Here is a 22,295-nt window from a genome sequence, read left to right as displayed (position 1 = left end):
TTTCAGAAATCATCATTTTTCAATCAGAATCCAAATCAATTCATCAATTCTCAAACAGAATTAAAAATCATATCAACCACATTCAAAATCATCATCTGGATAGCATTAACGCTTATAATTTCAAGTCTTAGATTTACTCGTATATACTGCCGGTAAAGAGCTGCAGTTATACCCTCGGTATATACGGGTAGTCATGATACTTGAAACTATAAGGTAAATACCATCATGTCTAGGTCTCAAGCAAGTCAGGGTTCCATACAATTGCGGTACTTCCATTTGAAGACCCAATTATTAATTTACGAATTTTCAGTTTGAATATCAATTTGTATGAATTATATCACACAATTACAACCTTTTTGTGATTCTAGATAAATTTTTGATGTATTTGGCTTCTCGGTTGATCCTCATTAACCAAATGCTCTGATACCAACTGTGAGATCCCTGTCCCCACCACCGCGCAACGGATTCCAGCGGAAGTAGCACATCGTGCGTGGGGCAGGGGTCCCACACTCGGAGCCTCGCCCACGGATATCTGGACAAGAGACTAATCCGTCAGTTTATCCAAAACCGAAACCGGAAAAACTTCCTTTACCCGGAAAGCACGGGCGATTCCACCAAGATAACTCTTTACTCTAACGTAGTCAAGATCATTATTGATCAAATTGATCCGATTGTACCTCTAACGGTACTCGATCAGATCAAGGAAGAAACTTGCACTTGGATCATTGGGATCAACGCTTTTTTCCCCATCAAGAGGCACAGACGTTGATTCCTATCCATAGAACAATTACTATCCGGATTTACTTCATCTATCGTAATAATAGAAATTAAATCTCGATTTACGGATCCATCAGTCCAACCTAACCCCATCCGATCCCATGGGTGTAGTGATGGGATCCAATTTGGAATTTGGTTAGGTTTTGTCCCGGGTACCAAGGAAAAGAGTTCCAAGGCCCCCTAGCCGGAAGTTCATGCAAATATAAAACTAGCCACACCACTTACACACCCAATATGAAATTGCCTTTTTCTTAGCATCAGCTAACTTTAAAACAATCCTTTAATGAAACCATAGTACCACTGATCACAATCTTCCAATTTATCCGGTTGATTCATAATTTCCCATCATTCCTTCATCAGAGTATCTATGGCATCATTGGCAACTAGAATGCTCACCACATGTCCACTCAGGGGCCTTTTCAATAGTTCCTAGCCCATAATACTCGGCAATATAATCACTTATAAAAATCAAGATAGACTCTCGTTGAAGATCAGCAAGATCAACCAACAGATCCATAAAAAGAGCCATGGACTCATCCATTGAAGACCAGCAAGGTCAATCAACCAGATCCATGCCCGGTTTCAGAAAACAACTCTTACTCCTTGTTCCAATATCTTCCTCGATGCACGCGTGGGTATCCTAGACAACCCAGAGCCCGAGCACCGTATGGTCAGCACCCTCTAGGATCCTTCGCAGGTGACCTAGCACTTCACTTATAGGCCGCTTCCTTGGTCCCTCATCCACCGTACCGGAGGCTCACCATTTAAATTGAACCGAGGCTGGTCAAGATCTCGATCGACCTTGCTACGCGAGACGTCCTCCATTGACTCTCCGTCAGCCGTTGCAACTTTATCAGTTCGGTCTTCATGACCTTAATCCTTAAGACGGTCAAAATGCTTCTCCAGCATTCTTGACATAAAACAGTCATTTACAAACAGTCATTTACAAACAGTCACAAAATACAGTTTCTATAACGAACTCTTGTCTTTCCATATTATCCACTCTCGGACCACATTACTTATTCCACATTCCATTTAATGTGTACTCGTTCTCATCCATTCACTCATATAGACTACACATTATCTCACATACACCTTCATATTCATTATTCTACATACATATCCATGTTCGTACGTCCACATCATACATCCAATTTCACATTCATACATACGCATCTACATGCATACATCCACATCCACATTCATACATCCATACCTCCATTTCCACATCCACACATCCACATTCATATTCATACATCCACATTCACATGCATACATCCATTTTCACATCCTCATTCATACATGCACATTCACATACATACATCCACATCCGTATCTACATCCATACATCCACATCTACATACATACATCCATTTTCACATCCTCATTCATACATACATATCCGTATCTACATCCATACATCCACATCCACATCCACATTCACATTCATACATATACATCTACATGTATACATCCACATCACATTCATACAACCATATTACATCCATTCTCGTCCTAACACATCCCATATACATCTTAACACATTCTAACTCATCTTAACACATTCTATCACATCTCATACAAATCTTTTCACATCTTTTCACATCTCATACACCTCTTATCACATCCTATCACTTTTCATACGCATCTTATCAAATCGTATCACATCTCATACACCTCTTATCACATCTTATCACATTTCATATCTTTTTTAAGAGAATTCTTATATTTGATATAATATTTCTCTACACATTTATTTATGCATAAATTCTATTTAAGGAGACTACCACTTTCGAAATTAAAATCAATCTTTTATGCATCTTCTTATGCATAAATTCAATTTGGTAGTAATTACACTTTTAGAATAAAAGAATTTCTCTTATGCATCTAAGTTATGCATAAAATCCATTTATGATGAAAATCACACTTTTAGTATAAAAAGAATATCTTTTTTGCATACCTCTATGCATGAAATCCAATATGATAAAAGTAACACTCTTACAATAAAATAATCAACTTTTATGCATACCTCTATGCATGAAATTCAATTATGATAAAAGTCACACTTTTATAATAAAATAATCAACTTTTATGCATACCTCTATGCATGAAATTCAATATAATAAAAGACACACTTTTATAATAAAATAATCAACTTTTATGCATACCTTTATGCATGAAATTCAATTATGATAAAAGTCACACTTTTATAATAAAATAATCAACTTTTATGCATACCTCTATGCATGAAATTCAATATAATAAAAGTCACACTTTTATAATAAAATAATCAACTTTTATGCATACCTTTATGCATGAAATTCAAATATGATAAAAGTAACACTTTTGATATAAAAATTTATCCATTATGCATACTTCTATGCATGAAATAAAAATGATAAAAGTAATACTTTTGATATAAAAATTTATCCTTTATGCATACTTCTATGCATGAAAATAAAAATGATAAAAATAACACTTTTGATATAAAAATTTATCCTTTATGCATACTTCTATGCATGAAAATAAAAATTGATAAAAATAACACTTTTGATATAAAAATTTATCCATTATGCATACTTCTATGCATGAAAATAAAAATGGTAAAAGTAACACTTTTGATATAAAAATTTATCCATTATGCATACTTCTATGCATGAAATAAAAATGATAAAAGTAACACTTTTGATATAAAAATTTATCCATTATGCATACTTCTATGCATGAAAATAAAAATGGTAAAAGTAACACTTTTGATATAAAAACTTATCCTTTATGCATAATATAAAAATTTAATTTCTCCATGATTATAATGAATTTCTTTCAATTAATCTAGGATGATAATTCCTAGAATATGGTAGGAAGTCCTCTTTTTATGCTTTGAATGAAATTATTTTATGCGTATTTTTTATAAAAACTTTACCATAGCTACGCTACTATGACTGATAAATCTCAATTTTTCTAAGGGATAAAGCTTATCATTAAGGAAATAATTAAAATGATCTCTAATTGGATCATTAATCCATAATGGATTGAATCATCAATATACATAAACTAAAAGCATAGAAAAAAGCCATTAATTTGGCCTCAAGCATAGCTTAATCTTGGGTTAAGGAAAAGCTTTATGAAAAGCTTCATTTGGATTGAGAATGGGTCATGAGTATGACCATTTCTTGAGTGAGAGAGAGAAATTACATAAAAACCATTAGAATTTAAACATAATCAGAAATTTATGTAATTCTTTACTATCATTAATTAATTAACTTCAATAGCATTCATCAAATTATGTAACTCTTCACTACTATTCACCAATTAACTTCAATAGCATTTAAAAAACCATACCAATTAAGCTTCTCAAGCTTGAGAGGGGTTGAGAGAAGAGAGAAACATTGAGAAATTATAGAAAATGATCAAAATTCACTAATTACCTTACAATTTGCTTGATTCTTTGTTCACGGTAGAGGCCCCCAACCAATCAATTGGTTAAGAATGTTGATGGAGCCACTAATGGGGATTAAAGAAAGAGGGAAGCTCCAAAAACTAGTGAATTATTAATGAATTCACAGTTCTTAGCTTAGGTGGAGTAGAGTAATGATGCATAAACACTATATATTTTTTTCAACAAGGGGAGGCTTCTATTTATAGGAAAAATTGAGCTCCTAACCAAACAAACTGATTCTAGAATTTTCCAACTGAGTTTGGTCAATTTTTGACCATTTTTAGGTCAGTTGAGCTAACTTTTTGTAACTAGACTTGAATTAGGAGAGAGGAGAGATAAAATATCTCAATTTTTATGAGTTTAAAACTCATTCAAGCATGTGAAATATGCACCTCCTTTAAAGAACTCCCCTTCCTTACATATGTGTCAAAATAGCATCATTATACCCAAAATATCTCATATTTTTAATATTGCTCATAGTTTTTTACTAATAAACCTTGTACATTTTCAACTCTTCATCTTATGTGAAATATGCACCTCCTTTAAAGAACTCCCCTTCCTTACATAGTGTCAATATGAAATCATTATACCCAAAATATCTCATATTTTTAATATTGCTCATAGTTTTTTACTAATAAACCTTGTACATTTTCAACTCTTCATCTTATGTGAAATATGCACCTCCTTTAAAGAGCTCCCCTTCCTTACATAGTGTCAATATGAAATCATTATACCCAAAATATCTCTTATTTTTAATATTGCTCATAGTTTTTTACTAATAAATCTTGTACATTTTCAACTCTTCATCTTATGTGAGCATTTACTCATTTTTTTGGGTATATTCTTTTACAAAATTGGATTTATCTCCTCCCTACACATGGATTGATGCTATTGGCCCATAGGAACCTTAATTGGACCATAATCTAAAAATTTCTGAAAATCTAGACCCTTAGGCTAAGGTCCTTTATACCCATTTCCAATAAATTCTAATTGCACATTGGAAAGTTCTTTTTGAATTTCTATTTTAGGGGAATTCATTTTAATAATATGAGAAATTTTTCTATCTAAAAATATTCAAAATCTGAATATTCTCTCTCTAGAATATTTTCTCTCTCTAGGTTAAAACAGTTAGAAACAAGGTCTTTATATTTCTGAAGAGGGATTGATTATAGGGGAAGATACTAGACATCAAAAAGGGGCTGGGAGAGGAATCTTACACAACCCACCCTTCACTCCTGCCCCCCTCGATGTGTATTGTGTGTATCCCCTATGCCGCCATAGCAAGGGATAAGAGCTATGGCCACCATGAGCATTTTCACACCTGCAAACAAAGAAAAATAGAGATTTAAAATTTGATATTGGGGGTCCATACCATGTAGAAAAGTATACTTTTTCAAAAACATGGGCACATGAATGCTTGTGCACATGCACAAACATGCCTTTGTCTTTATTTATGTAAAAGAATGTATTGTATACATTGAGCTATGGTATCATTTGAGTCATTGACCTCAAAAATGTTGTAATGTTTGACTCTTGACTAGATACTCTTGACTAGATAATGCTATATGTCAATGCTATTATATTATGTGGTAAGGTAAATGCACATTTTAGATTATATAATGGTGTGTTATCTTTTTTGTTATTCTTATTTGGATAAACATATTTTGTAATTACACATCCTCGGAAGCATGGTATGATTAAAAGAACAATCTGTGTGGATAGATTTCTATTTTTTAAGTAAAAGTAGACCTACATGGAATTATCAATTTAAGAAAATTAACATCTAAACTTGGTTTGTTTAACATTAGTTTGGTAGCTCAAAAGGACATAAATATGTCTTTTTAAGGGGCTACTAGATATCTTATGAATGGGAGCATTATTTTAGAATTCCTCTTCTAAGGCGGCCTGTCTTCATTGAATGTGGCATGAAACCTTAGAAAATTAAAATGATAAAAATATCCTTGAATATAACTGATAAATCACCATAAGTACAGGTCTATCCAGCACTATAATCCAAATAGGGTATAAATTTACAAACTAGGTTCTTACCTGCAAGAAAAAAATGATCTCGAGTCATTATAAATTTCTCCTAAAACTTACATATAGTATTTAAGAGATGAGATATAAATTTTCCATGCCAAAAACATATTGCATGAATAATTAATTGAATTCAATTCACTACAAGAAAACACCATGCTTATCGTCGCTTTGCTAATGTCACACCCAACGATGCACTCAAATTTTTTAAAAAAATTTGGCAATTTTCTTCTCCAAAGGATGATGAGAGACATTAAAATGTTAAGAAAGAATAATGTTTTTATTGACGTGAAATGTCATAAAGTTTACGTCACTAATAACGTGAGTGGAAAAGTAATTTTCTGTAGGTTATGAGAGAGATTCAAATTTTTTTGTTATTGTGACGTTTTATGTCACAAAAGTATGTGACATTTATGTCACAATATTAATTGCATGTCAATTCAATTTTTTTATTTTGTAGTGACATTAAATGTCACTACAGCTTGTCACACTTAAAGTCACATAATTAATTGACTGATTTGATGTCTGATGTTGAAGTGATATTTAGTGTCCTTTGCATTTTTTTGAAAAATACCCGCCGCAAAAAGCCCACCGCCTAAATCCCAAAGTAGTAACTTATTCTATTTGTTGGGATTTTCTTTGTTGTTGTTGTATTTTTCTTGCCTGGGTACTATATCCTACATGCCTAAGGTTTGCCTCTTTCTTGCCAAGAGTTTGCCTCCTCTACTTTCGATCACAAGATGAGAGGCTGAAATCTTCTTCTTCTCTACTCAACACTCAACACACCATATACAAGAATAAGAGTACACATAATATGAAAGGTACTCAACCAATACATACACGGGTTCTCTATAGTGTGAACCCGACTAAATGAGCTGGCGCTATAACTATGCCAGTCTCTAGAATGGCTGTCACACAGCCTGCATATCACCCAAGATCTCACCAACCATGCCAGTGGTGTAAGTGTGGGGCCTATCCCCCAGTCATCAGTGTCCACCGCCTCACTAGACGAACTCGATATCTCAACATCTATGTGCTTAGGAGGCTATGTATGCTTAAGCACAAGCATAGGTTTATGCATATACATGAGCTAAATCTTTTATACAAGCATGCACATGCATTGCTATTTGAAGTATCCATATTACTTTCTTATTGCTTTTTATGCATGCCTGTGTAGTATAAATATAGATGTGCTTAGGAGGCTATGTATGTATATGCACAAGTAAGAACTTATGCATATATATGAGCATATGTATGTAGCTCTCTTAACAAATATGTAGAGCTTCTCAAAATTCACCTCTCGTGTGGTGGGAAAGTAATATGGTGTCTCTAGAGTATCTCCCGGATCTCAGATTGACGAGGGGAGTATGCTCTCTATCTCACCGATCTCGATCGTGAGGGCCCTTTGCATCTAGACTACTGTCTTGATGGATACTCCTAGTAACTTGAGTGTGGACAAATGGGAATTGGTTGACCTGTATGGTGGATGAGGTCTCATCCCTATGTCATCTTGATGCATGCGAGTGCTACCGGCATGCTTAAGTAGCTACCAGCAAGCTTAGATAGTTACCTCGAATGCACTGATAGTTTTGGCCATGCTTAAGTAGCTACCAAATGCATGTCACATGCTATCTAAGCATGCCGGCACATGGAGGTATCTATTAGCATACTTAGGTATCTATGAACATGCATTGGGAGATACCCATGCACATTGGTAACTACCGGTGAGAGTCATTTCCAACTCCCACTCTAGCTATAACTAGTTAGCACTACAAGAAGGCTAGATGAGATCAAGTACACAAAGACACCAACTCCAAACATCAAACTAAAGATCTTGGCTTATCTCTCGAGACCTTAGTGGCACTCACTTTCCCTCTTCATAATCCAACACATGTCCAACTTCTAACTCCTTGGACAAATTTGTTTGAAAAATACCCCTATTTGCTGAAGAAATCCCAAAGACAGGCACATGCATCAGGTGAAGGATGTGGCAGATGAAACCCATACAGAGAAATTTGTCTTCTTCTTGTAAAATGTAATGTTCATGGGAAAGCCAGAGGACATGTCAAAAAAGAATTACAAGCTACTTAGAGAGGAGTAGAAGAAGTAGAGAATTACAAGCTACTTAGAGAGCAGTAGAAGAAGGAGAGAAAATAAACTAGGCAGCCCTCTAAAAGGAAATTCTAACAAAACGAGCAGCCACATGGGCCAAAGAAAAATAGCCAAATGGTGGTACATGTGCACTTAAGGGCAATCACCCAAGCTACCAGGTTCGTGGATCTCAAGTCCAGAGAATCCATTGTGGGACGATCACACCACAAAGCCGAAGGATCCTCAAAGACCACCAAAATGACCTTCAGTTTGTTTGAAGAGAATGTGGATGATGAAGATGAATAGCAGAAGATAGCCGAGAGAAGGCCGACAAAAAGAGAAAGCAGAGAGTGGATGAAGACATGTTGCCAAACTTGGAAGAAGTCAAGAAACTGAGAGGAGAAGAGGAAAGTTAAAGGCAACCCGAGGAGAGACAGAAGCAAATAGCTTCTATACACAGGCTAGAAAGAAAAAGAAGCTAGAAGAGGAGAAAAGGGAAAAGGAGGAAGAAGAGAAGAGAAGAAAAGAGGAGAAAGAGAAAAAGAAAAGAGAATGAGAACAACAAAAAAAGAGATAAGAAGAAACACATAAGGGCAAGATGGCTGCAGGGGCTGAACTTTGTGTATCACTAGAACTTCGGCCTTGGGTGGCAACTCTAACACAAAAAATGTAGGAAGGTCCGAGCCACAACCCAAAGCTACCTAGAGAACTGGAAGTGGAACTCCCCACTTAGCAGCTCCGCATGAACAAAGTGTCGATGGTTGTGTCCCAAAATATTATGTCTCAGGCCATCACTCTGCAGTGGAGGATTATGAGTCTCAGGCCATCACTCTACAGTGGAGGATTATGAGTCAAAGGCCCGGAACACTATTCACAAGATGTGCGCCAAAAACCATCAGCAACACCGCCTGCTCAATCACAAAAACTACAAACAAAACCAAGGAATTGGAGAAAAAAGCACAAATCATGGCTCAACATAATATGGAGACACATAATAAACTTGTAGTTGTGGAGAAGGCCTTTGTCCAGTAAAAAGAGCTGAGTGAAGGGAAGATGAGAATCCTCACCACCCCCATGATGAAAACATGCTCTGAGCTTAGGTGGAGAGACTCAAGGTAGAACTAGGATAAGCCCAAAAGATTGTGAAATTCTGGAGTGAAATCATCCGAGGGTTGAAAGAAGAAGTGCTGAAGAGCACTATAGCATTGGAAGTCCCCTAGATAGCTCTGAAGAGTTACGAGGAAGAGGAGATATTGTGCCTTTTGCTAGATGCCAAGACAACAATTATAAAGACAACAAAGGCCAAACTCAGCAAAGTATGGGACTAAGCTTTAGAAGCCCTGATTGCAATACAGTAACAAATGGCTTACAAAGCTCAAAAGGTGATCCATGACCTAGATGAAGATGATGATGCTGACAAGGAGCAACAACAACAGCCACAACAACAACATCAAACACAATAGCAATAGAAATAGCCTACAGACCAAGGATCTCCTAGGCTAAATACTTCGAGAAAAGAAAAGCAAGCAAAAAGCGAGGAGTAGAGCATGGTGCAAGCCCTAAATGCTACCACACATGGAAAGCAACTCACTAGGAAAAGGAGGCAAAAAGGCTGACAAATTAAAACAAAGAATTACAGCAGGAATCACAAGATGCAACACCCTCCCAAGAGTATGCAAGAAAAGCTTATAAAGACAAAGACGAGGTCAAACCACAGGTAGAAGAGTATAAGGAAAAACTAGAGAAGAGCACAAAATTTCAAATGGATATATTTAGAGAACTAAATGCTCTGGAATAAAAAATGCAACATTGTCTAGAAAACGAGGATCAGCTGAAAAGGGAAAGGCCCAGAGATTGGGAAGAATACAAGATAGCCCTCCAAAGGCAGATAGAGGAGGCACGAACAATGCCGAAATAGATACACAGCTGACCCAAAAAACAAGATTGGAGTGGAAACTGGAGTTGAGAGAAGCAAAAGAAGAGGTTGCAAGGCTACAAGCTGAAATTCCCAAGGCGAAAGCTGATGGAAGCTTTCCACATAAAGCAAAAAGATGCTTTGAGCCGATGTGCCAAGAAAGGAGTGAGGGGGATACTAATTGAAGTGCAGAAACTAGAGGACACCAACCAAACAACAAAAATGCTGAAAAATAGCTTGTTCAATAGCTCAGCTCCTCCATGGGCCAGTAGAGATAACCCATTTTTTGAAGCCTCTCATGTGATGTTCTCAGAGCTACTGAAGGGCCAACATGGAGTTGCCATAGTATTTTCATAATGCAAATAGAATAAGGTACATATTGAGCAGGAAACCCCTTCCTCTGAAACATCCGTGCTCTCAATTCTTGTTCTCAGACTTTGTAGGAGGGAAAGATGGTTCCACCGACGAGGATGAAACCACCAAACAATGCTAATTATTAGATTGTACCTGCAATTGCAGGTATCATGGTAAATTTATCTTGTAGTAACCACACCACGAGCCTGACCATCCCCTATTTAATGTACATTCTTTTCCAATGTGGTTGCCTCCACAATAAGAACACCATGTTCCCTCTCTCCTTGGGTATGCTCCGCAATCTCTCGGAAGTACTTTTCGATTCTCCCCCATTTTCTTGAGAACTACAATAGCCATGTCTATCTCGACATTCATTTATCTGGTCTCTTTCTAGTTGAGGTTATGCTATGGGGGGCTTTATATGGTGTACTAGAGTGTTAGACATTTTATCATCAAAGTCCAAAGCATCGATGTAGCACTGATTAAAGTATGGACCCACCTTTGTAGATAAAGGTAATTATGCACATGTCCAGGCTTACCACAATAATAGCATTCACGTGCATCATTATATTGCCTTTGCCAATTTCCACGGCCTCTTTGACTCCCCCTGCCTCTGAATTTGCCTCTTCCACTTGCGTGTTGTTGTTGTTGTTGATTCTGGGACTGTTGTTGTTGCTGCTGCTGGCCATAATTCTGATTACCGTTCGGCCACCTCCTTGACCGCGTCCACGGCCTCCTCTACCTCATCCTCTTCCTGAACTCGTGTAGAAAGCCTGTTGCTCTGAACTGTTTTTGCTTTGTGAAGACTGTTGGTCTTCACCCAAGCTCTTCTCTTCGATAATCAGCATAGACACCAAATCTGTAAAGCTGGGAATGTTTTCCCGAGTCTGAATGGACGTCTTGAACGCCTTGTATTGTGGCCCGAGACCACGTAGACAGACTTCCACCTTGTCATCATCATCTCTACTGACACACCAATAGATGCAAGGGATTCCACAATACCCTTTATCTTCAACACGTAGTCATTCACAGACATGCTCTTTTTCTCCACAGTATGAAGTTCATTCTTCAACTGTATCTTACGTGCCTTGGTATTTGTTTTATAAAGCTTTACCAAGGTGTCCCACGTCTCCTTGGGAGACTTGGCATCCTGAATGTGCCCAATCATGGTGTCCTGTATACTAATGAAGAGACAATACATAACCTTCCTGGCTCCTTGGTTCCAGTCTTTAAACTCTTTCACATCTACAGCAGTCGGATTTATATCTGGTATCTCCGGTGCCTCTTCATGCTCACCTTCTATGTAGTCCCAATAGCCTTTTCCCATCAGGAAATTCGTCAACCTGAACCTCCAAGCATGGAAGATATTCTTATCAAGCTTCTCAGCCACAATCTCAGTTATCCCATCATTTAACAATCTGAGTTTTTCTGCACAAACTGCTGTATTTTCTGCACAGCGGTACTGTAGTACTCTCAAATGTCACAACCAGTGACTTCAATGTGCATACATACACCCAATGGCAACTGTAGACCTCTTTGCAGCACCCACAGTGTCTGCACAGTCAATCTGTCTTCCTGCAGTTCTTAAAATAGAGTTCTGCAGAGAATCGATGACTTATCCGCAGTGCTCGAAATCGCCTGCTTTCTGAAAAATGGAGGTCCAGACACCCCCGCCGAAACGCATTTTCGGCCCAGGAAATTTTGTCCGATAGGACTTTATAGTTGTCCGATAGGACATTATAGTTGCCCTATAGCTTTACTCCTGCGAAGAAAGCTCCTCAATCAGAGATTGTTTGCCGGTGCCTCCCGTAGAGCTCCCGACAAGGGTGTAGTCACCAACACAAATAGGAAAGAGTAGTTGCAGCTCTTACCCTCGTACCGCTTCCTGTGGTTCTCTTGCTTGCAGCTCAGCCCTTAGCACGAACCAGGCTCTGATACCATGAAAAGATGCAGGGACACACTCACAAAACCCTAATAGAGAACACATAAGGTGAGAGGCTGAAATCTTCTTCTTCTCTACTCAACACTCAACACACCATATACAAGAATAAGAGTACACATAATATGAAAGGTACTCAACCAATACATACACGGGTTCTCTATAGTGTGAACCCGACTAAATGAGCTGGCGCTATAACTATGCCAGTCTCTAGAATGGCTGTCACACAGCCTGTCATCCCACTGGCTGCATATCACCCAAGATCTCACCAACCATGCCAGTGGTGTAAGTGTGGGGCCTATCCCCCAGTCATCAGTGTCCACCGCCTCACTAGAGGAGCTCGATATCTCAACATCTATGTGCTTAGGAGGCTATGTATGCTTAAGCACAAGCATAGGTTTATGCACATACATGAGCTAAATCTTTTATACAAGCATGCACATGCATTGCTATTTGAAGTATCCATATTACTTTCTTATTGCTTTTTATGCATGCCTGTGTAGTATAAATATAGATGTGCTTAGGAGGCTATGTATGTATATGCACAAGTAAGAACTTATGCATATATATGAGCATATGTATGTAGCTCTCTTAACAAATATGTAGAGCTTCTCAAAATTCACCTCTCGTGTGGTGGGAAAGTACTATGGTGTCTCTAGAGTATCTCCCGGATCTCAGATTGACGAGGGGAGTATGCTCTCTATCTCACCGATCTCGATCGTGAGGGCCCTTTGCATCTAGACTACTGTCTTGATGGATACTCCTAGTAACTTGAGTGTGGACAAATGGGAATTGGTTGACCTGTATGGTGGATGAGGTCTCATCCCTATGTCATCTTGATGCATGTGAGTGCTACCGGCATGCTTAAGTAGCTACCAGCAAGCTTAGATAGTTACCTCGAATGCACTGATAGTTTTGGCCATGCTTAAGTAGCTACCAAATGCATGTCACATGCTATCTAAGCATGCCGGCACATGGAGGTATCTATTAGCATACTTAGGTATCTATGAACATGCATTGGGAGATACCCATGCACATTGGTAACTACCGGTGAGAGTCATTTCCAACTCCCACTCTAGCTATAACTAGTTAGCACTACAAGAAGGTTAGATGAGATCAAGTACACAAAGACACCAACTCCAAACATCAAACTAAAGATCTTGGCTTATCTCTCGACACCTTAGTGGCACTCACTTTCCCTCTTCATAATCCAACACATGTCTAACTTCTAACTCCTTGGACAAATTTGTTTGAAAAATACCCCTATTTGCTGAAGAAATCCCAAAGACAGACACATGCATCAGGTGAAGGATGTGGCAGATGAAACCCATAGAGAGAAATTTGTCTTCTTCTTGTAGAATGTAATGTTCATGGGAAAGCCAGAGGACATGTCAAAAAAGAATTACAAGCTACTTAGAGAGGAGTAGAAGAAGTAGAGAATTACAAGCTACTTAGAGAGCAGTAGAAGAAGGAGAGAAAATAAACTAGGCAGCCCTCTAAAAGGAAATTCTAACAAAACGAGCAGCCACATGGGCCAAAGAAAAATAGCCAAATGGTGGTACATGTGCACTTAAGGGCAATCACCCAAGCTACCAGGTTCGTGGATCTCAAGTCCAGAGAATCCATTGTGGGACGATCACACCACAAAGCCGAAGGATCCTCAAAGACCACCAAAATGACCTTCAGTTTGTTTGAAGAGAATGTGGATGATGAAGATGAATAGCAGAAGATAGCCGAGAGAAGGCCGACAAAAAGAGAAAGTAGAGAGTGGATGAAGACATGTTGCCAAACTTGGAAGAAGTCAAGAAACTGAGAGGAGAAGAGGAAAGTTAAAGGCAACCCGATGAGAGACAGAAGCAAATAGCTTCTACACACAGGCTAGAAAGAAAAAGAAGCTAGAAGAGGAGAAAAGGGAAAAGGAGGAAGAAGAGAAGAGAAGAAAAGAGGAGAAAGAGAAAAAGAAAAGAGAATGAGAACAACAAAAAAAGAGATAAGAAGAAGCACATAAGGGCAAGATGGCTGCAGGGGCTGAACTTTGTGTATCACTAGAACTTCGGCCTTGGGTGGCAACTCTAACACAAAAAATGTAGGAAGGTCCGAGCCACAACCCAAAGCTACCTAGAGAACTGGAAGTGGAACTCCCCACTTAGCAGCTCCGCATGAACAAAGTGTCGATGGTTGTGTCCCAAAATATTATGTCTCAGGCCATCACTCTGCAGTGGAGGATTATGAGTCTCAGGCCATCACTCTACAGTGGAGGATTATGAGTCAAAGGCCCGGAACACTATTCACAAGATGTGCGCCAAAAACCATCAGCAACACCGCCTGCTCAATCACAAAAACTACAAACAAAACCAAGGAATTGGAGAAAAAAGCACAAATCATGGCTCAACATAATATGGAGACACATAATAAACTTGTAGTTGCGGAGAAGGCCTTTGTCCAGTAAAAAGAGCTGAGTGAAGGGAAGATGAGAATCCTCACCACCCCCACGATGAAAACATGCTCTGAGCTTAGGTGGAGAGACTCAAGGTAGAACTAGGATAAGCCCAAAAGATTGTGAAATTCTGGAGTGAAATCATCCGAGGGTTGAAAGAAGAAGTGCTGAAGAGCACTATAGCATTGGAAGTCCCCTAGATAGCTCTGAAGAGTTACGAGGAAGAGGAGATATTGTGCCTTTTGCTAGATGCCAAAACAACAATTATAAAGACAACAAAGGCCAAACTCAGCAAAGTATGGGACTAAGCTTTAGAAGCCCTGATTGCAATACAGTAACAGATGGCTTACAAAGCTCAAAAGGTGATCCATGACCTAGATGAAGATGATGATGCTGACAAGGAGCAACAACAACAGCCACAACAACAACATCAAACACAATAGCAATAGAAATAGCCTACAGACCAAGGATCTCCTAGGCTAAATACTTCGAGAAAAGAAAAGCAAGCAAAAAGCGAGGAGTAGAGCATGGTGCAAGCCCTAAATGCTACCACACATGGAAAGCAACTCACTAGGAAAAGGAGGCAAAAAGGCTGACAAATTAAAACAAAGAATTACAGCAGGAATCACAAGATGCAACACCCTCCCAAGAGTATGCAAGAAAAGGTTATAAAGACAAAGACGAGGTCAAACCACAGGTAGAAGAGTATAAGGAAAAACTAGAGAAGAGCACAAAATTTCAAATGGATATATTTAGAGAACTAAATGCTCTGGAATAAAAAATGCAACATTGTCTAGAAAACGAGGATCAACTGAAAAGGGAAAGGCCCAGAGATTGGGAAGAATACAAGATAGCCCTCCAAAGGCAGATAGAGGAGGCACGAACAATGCCGAAAAAGATACACAGCTGACCGGAAGCTTTCCACATAAAGCAAAAAGATGCTTTGAGCCGATGTGCCAAGAAAGGAGTGAGGGGGATACTAATTGAAGTGCAGAAACTAGAGGACACCAACCAAACAACAAAAATGCTGAAAAATAGCTTGTTCAATAGCTCAGCTCCTCCATGGGCCAGCAGAGATAACCCATTTTTTGAAGCCTCTCATGTGATGTTCTCAGAGCTACTGAAGGGCCAACATGGAGTTGCCATAGTATTTTCATAATGCAAATAGAATAAGGTACATATTGAGCAGGAAACCCCTTCCTCTGAAACATCCGTGCTCTCAATTCTTGTTCTCAGACTTTGTAGGAGGGAAAGATGGTTCCACCGACGAGGATGAAACCACCAAACAATGCTAATTATTAGATTGTACCTGCAATTGCAGGTATCATCGTAAATTTATCTTGTAGTAACCACACCACGAGCCTGACCATCCCCTATTTAATGTACATTCTTTTCCAATGTGGTTGCCTCCACAATAAGAACACCATGTTCCCTCTCTCCTTGGGTATGCTCCGCAATCTCTCGGAAGTACTTTTCGATTCTCCCCCATTTTCTTGAGAACTACAATAGCCATGTCTATCTCGACATTCATTTATCTGGTCTCTTTCTAGTTGAGGTTATGCTATGGGGGGCTTTATATGGTGTACTAGAGTGTTAGACATTTTATCATCAAAGTCCAAAGCATCGATGTAGCACTGATTAAAGTATGGACCCACCTTTGTAGATAAAGGTAATTATGCAAGTTTTGATCTTTGAAGCCTTCAAGAAACAACAAAATCAATCTTGGTTGACTCAGTTTGAGCAGCAGGAATGATAATATCTTAAGCATCAAATGTATTCCCATAATGACTCACTCTCTTGTTGCTTAACTTTATTTATCTGGTGTACATGACTCCATTTAAGTCCAGTCTTTGAGAACTCTAGCATAGAAGCATTCTCTAAGGCAATGTAAGTGGCCTTGTAAGGAGGCTCTAGGGTTAGAAACCATCATCCAACTGCTCCATCTAGAGTATGTCCAAAAGCTATGATCTACGTAGGCTAGTCATTTCACTAACACCTACTCCCTCGCACATTTTCTCAAAGACCTCTAAATGATCCAAAGCATTATGTGTAATGTCGTACATGCCATCGTATGAAATTTTTGGCACGGCTATTATGGAGACGCCAAGCTCCCTCCTTATTGTTTAAGAGATTTAGCTCCCCCTTATAAGTTCTCTTTTTCCATGTTTCATTGCTATTTGAGTTATGTTGAGAGTTTGAGATGAAGACAAGAGATAAGTGAAACAAGTAGTGAGACAATCCATGGAGGATGCTCCAATAATTGAGGAGTTCACTACAAGGGATCGGGCTCATACCCGCGCTCCTAGCCACGGAAAATGACTTGTGGAAAAAAGGTAGCCGGCCCATGTATCAGCGCGTGTATCATCGCGGCCAGAGACATGCGTGTAAAAGCGCTTGTATAGACGCAGTCAGACACGCTGATACGAGGGCTTATACACGCGTTTTGTCAGTTTAGCTACACTTATACACGTGCATTTCACAGAGTGTCTGCGTATATACACAGGACTTTTATAGAGTTGACGCATCTATACATGCGAAAAGAGAGCAAAAAAAAATCCAAAGAGTGCTATTTGGTATCTGAATGCTGTTCCAGCATTTCAGCACCCAATAGCACTCTCTGGATTTTTTTTGGGTGCATTGCACCATCCACGAGGAAGATTTAGTGCATTGTCATTACACGATTCAAGAACAACATGAATGCATACATTGTCAATACACGATTGAAGATAGACATGAATGCAATACTATCAATTCACGATTCAAAATTACTATCAAAATTTTATGTGTACACATATATACAAGGGAGTCCATATGTTGAAGAAGCCCATGGCTTCAATTATAAACAAATATATACAAAATCAAATTGGTTTGTCTAAAAAAGCCCATGGCTTCAGTTACAAAAATATATATACAACCACATCCTCAATATGGAATGTGATAGTATAAGTCTGAGTAATACTCAGACCCAGATGATGACCCGCTACTCCCTCCATGATCAGATGAACTCACATCGGTATACATGTCCGATGAGTAGTGCTCACGTCCAGCAGGAGCAGTGGCAGTGGTTGGATCATCAGTGGTAGGAGCATCAGCAAGTGCAGCAGCAGCTTGTGCCTGTTCAAGTAATATATCGTATATAAGTATATATATATGTAATTCAATAAACCAAAATCATTCGTTTAGAGTTTTCAAGTACTTGTTGACCGTATGGTCTCATGGCCATCTCAAACTGCGCGTCCGTAATACGTCCCTCGGTTCTGAAGAGGGCCCATGTGTCACGTCTACTATGCTGGTGAGCATACCCAGTATCGTGGGCTATGGGCTTCCTCCCCATAACCCGTTGTCGCTGTAACATAATCAACACAATTTGTAAGATTAAAACAATCATAGAATCAATGAATTAAGTAAACAATCAAATAAAGTGGCAAGATACTTTTATGAACTCTGCCTCCCATGACTCGACGCCCCGCCAGATCTGAAATGCGAAGATCCAATGGTCTCCATGTGGATCCGTCGTGCCTCCACATGCTGCCTGCTCTTCACGCCACCCTCTGCTCGTTTCTTTGCCTCCTTCCACTCGCGTTTGTGCGCAGTGGTAGGTTTCTCGGCAGGATAGCCACCCGCAGCTACATTTAGCCCATCATTGTACGTGAGTTTCTTAAGGTGAGATCTTTATTACTTAAGATCTCCCTTATCCGCGTCCTTCCCCATACATCCGAGAATGTCGCATGTGGGGGATTGGGGTACCGACTATGTATAGCATCTATCACCTCCCCAACTAATCGGCTATTTTGATCTTTAAATTTAATAAAACAATTTCTATACAAGTTCGAAACTACCCCACGTTCATGAGAGGATAGTACCCTCTCCTATAGGATCAAGGATTTGTAGGATAGAAAAATAGAGATTTAAAATTTGATATTGGGGGTCCATACCATGTAGAAAAGTATACTTTTTCCAAAACATGGGCACATGAATGCTTGTGTACATGCACAAACATGCCTTTGTCTTTATTTATGTAAAAGAATGTATTATATACATTGAGCTATGCTATCATTTGAGTCATTGACCTTAAAAATGTTGTAATGTTTGACTCTTGACTAGATAATGCTATATGTCAATGTTCTTATATTATGTGGTTAGGTAAATGCACATTTTAGATTATATAATGTTGTGTTATCTTTTTTGTTATGCTTATTTGGATAAAAAAATTTTGTAATTACACATCCTCAGAAGCATGGTATGATTAAAAGAACAATCTATGTAGATAGTTTTTTATTTTTTAAGTAGAAGTAGAACTACATGGAATTATCAATTTAAGAAAATTGACATCTAAACTTGGTTTGTTTAACCCTAGTTTCGTATCTCAAAAGAACATAAATATGTCTCTTTAAGGGGCTACTAGATATCTTATGAATGGGAGCATTATTTTAGAATTCCTCTTCTAAGGCCTGTCTTCATTGAATGTGGCATGAAACCTTAGAAAATTAAAATGATAAAAATAACCTTAAATATAACTGATAAATCACCATAGGTAGAGGTCTATCCAGCACTATAATCCAAATAGGGCATGAATTTACAAACTAGGTTCTTACATGCAAGAAAAAAATAATCTCGAGTCATTATAAATTTCTCCTAAAACTTACATAGTATTTAAGAGATGAGACATAAATTTTCCATGCCAAAAAAATATTGCATGAATAATTAATTGAATTCAATTCACTACAAGAAAACACCATGCTTATCGTTGCTTTGCTAATGTCACACCCAACGATGCACTCAAATTTAAAAAAAAAAATCTTCGAAGAATGACGAGAGACATTAAAATGTTAAGAAAGAATAATGTTTTTATTGACGTGAAATGTCATAAAGTTTACGTCACTAATAACGTGAGTGGAAAAGTAATTTTCTGTAGGTTATGAGAGAGATTCAATTTTTTTTGTTATTGTGACATTTTATGTCACAAAAGTATGTGATATTTACGTCACAATATTAATTGCATGTCAATTCAATTTTTTTATTTTGTAGTGACATTAAATGTCACTACTACAGCTTGTCACATTTAAAGTCACATAATTAATTGACTGATTTGATGTCTGTTGTTGAAGTGATATTTAGTGTCCTTTGCATTTTTTTGAAAAATACCCGCTAGAAGCCCACAGCTTAAATCCCAAAGTAGTAACTTTTTCTATTTGTTGGGATTTTCTTTGTTGTTGTATTTTTCTTGCCTGGTTTGCCTCTTTCTTGCCAAGAGTTTGCCTCTACTCTCTTTCACATATTATTTTACCAATCTATATTCTCTACTCTTTTTCACATGGACCCAGGAAAGAACCTCTTGCTTGTTATCCTCACCCAAATCTTGCAAGACTTTTTGGTTTGATGGAGACACATTAAGATGTTCACTACTTACTATGCAACATGCCACTATCAAAGAGATCCAAGCATCAATAGACATGCAAGAGAGAGGCCAATCACAAGGGAAGCTCCCTTGACCATACAGAAATCAGAAATATTTGGAGATGCACCTCCAATAAGTGGCAAAGACAAAGCAGTGGTTTGTAGAAGAGCAACGAAAGAAGAAGTTTCGGCCTAAGCAATCGTACGTCTATTCATTTAATTAATTTTTTCATGCATATCAAAGTACATGTATTTTTTTAATGCATGCACATATAACACAAGCATAAGATTACCTATGTATGTGCTTGTGAGGCTATGATTGATTTTGTATTGCTTTTTATGCTTAAGCACATATAGCATAAGCATAAGCTTAGGTATCAATGTGCTTAGGAGGCTATGTATGCTTAAGCACAAGCATAAGCTTATGCATATACATGAGCTAAATCTATTAAATATATATGTGCTTAGGAGGCTATGTATGTATATGCACAAGTAAGAACTTATGCATATATATGAGCTTATGTATGTATATACACAAGTATTAACTCATCTTGGAGAGTGAAGACCTAGCTCTCTTAACAAATATGTAGAGCTTCTCAAAATTCACCTCTCGTGGGAAAGAACTATGGTGTCACTAGAGTATCTCCCGGATCTCAGATTGACGAGGGGAGTATGCTCTCTATCTCACTGGTCTCGATCGTGAGGGCCCTTTGCATCTAGACTACTCTCTTGATGGATACTCCTAGTAACTTGAGTGTGGACGAGTGGGAATTGGTTGACCTGTATGGTGGATGAGGTCTCATCCCTATGTCATCTTGATGCATCCAATGCTACCGGCATGCTTAGGCAGCTACCAGCATGCTTGGATAGTTACCTCGGATGCACTGATAGTTTTGGCGATGCTTAAGTAGCTACCAAATGCATAACACATGCTATCTAAGCATGCCGGAACATGGAGGTATCTATTAGCATACTTAGGTATCTACGAACATGCATTGGGAGATACTAGTGCACATAACTACCAGTGAGAGTCGTTTCCAACTCCCACTCTAGCTATAACTAGTTAGCACTACAAGAAGGCTAGATGAGATCAAGTACACAAAGACACCAACTCCAAACATCAAACTAAAGATCTTGGCTTATCTCTCGACACCTTAGTGGCACTCACTTTCCCTCTTCATAATCCAACACATGTCTAACTTCCAACTCCTTGGTGGACAAATTTGTTTGAAAAATACCCCTATTTGCTAAAGTGTCTAGATGAGCCTCTACAACTCCAAATCACACCAAATTTTATAAAGAGGTTCCTCAACACTAAAGAACATACAAACCAACACTCGGATCCAAATTCACTTGGTAAGACTCCCTGCAACCCTACCATAATAATTATGTATGTAGCCTGGCAATTTGGGATTGCTTGTTCTAATCTATAAATTCTCAGTAACATTACACCCCACCATTATGAAAACTGAACAATTAGGTCCACACACATATCTCTATCAAATATCACCCAAAAATCCAAGAGGGAAGGCCTCCAAAATCACTTTAGACCTCTTCGGCCTTATGCAGTCCAAACTACAAACAGTTTTCAGGTAGCCCACTTGACTAGCCCCAAAATCACATCTCCCTTTTTTCTAATTTTATGAGACCTACTATGCACCTTCAATAATATATCTTCTATATCTATACAACTCCCTTAGTCCAAACTTATTTGTGGTTAGGAGAAGATAGGCATGAAATAGGGCATGTTGAGTACATTGGACTACCTATCACCAAACAATACTACTTGTCTGTATCTTCCTCCTCTCCTATCTAATCTCGAGTAATAACTTCTCTCCAATATCAAGAACCATTAATACCTATTTCCTTTGTTGAATTGACTTGCCCTTACCTTTAATCTCACATGTAC

Source organism: Cibotium barometz, chromosome 41 (assembly GCF_041138505.1).
Source record: "Cibotium barometz isolate CiBa-2024 chromosome 41, ASM4113850v1, whole genome shotgun sequence".
In the NCBI taxonomy this organism is placed as follows: Eukaryota; Viridiplantae; Streptophyta; class Polypodiopsida; order Cyatheales; family Cibotiaceae; genus Cibotium; species Cibotium barometz.
This window is presented reverse-complemented; position numbering follows the sequence as displayed.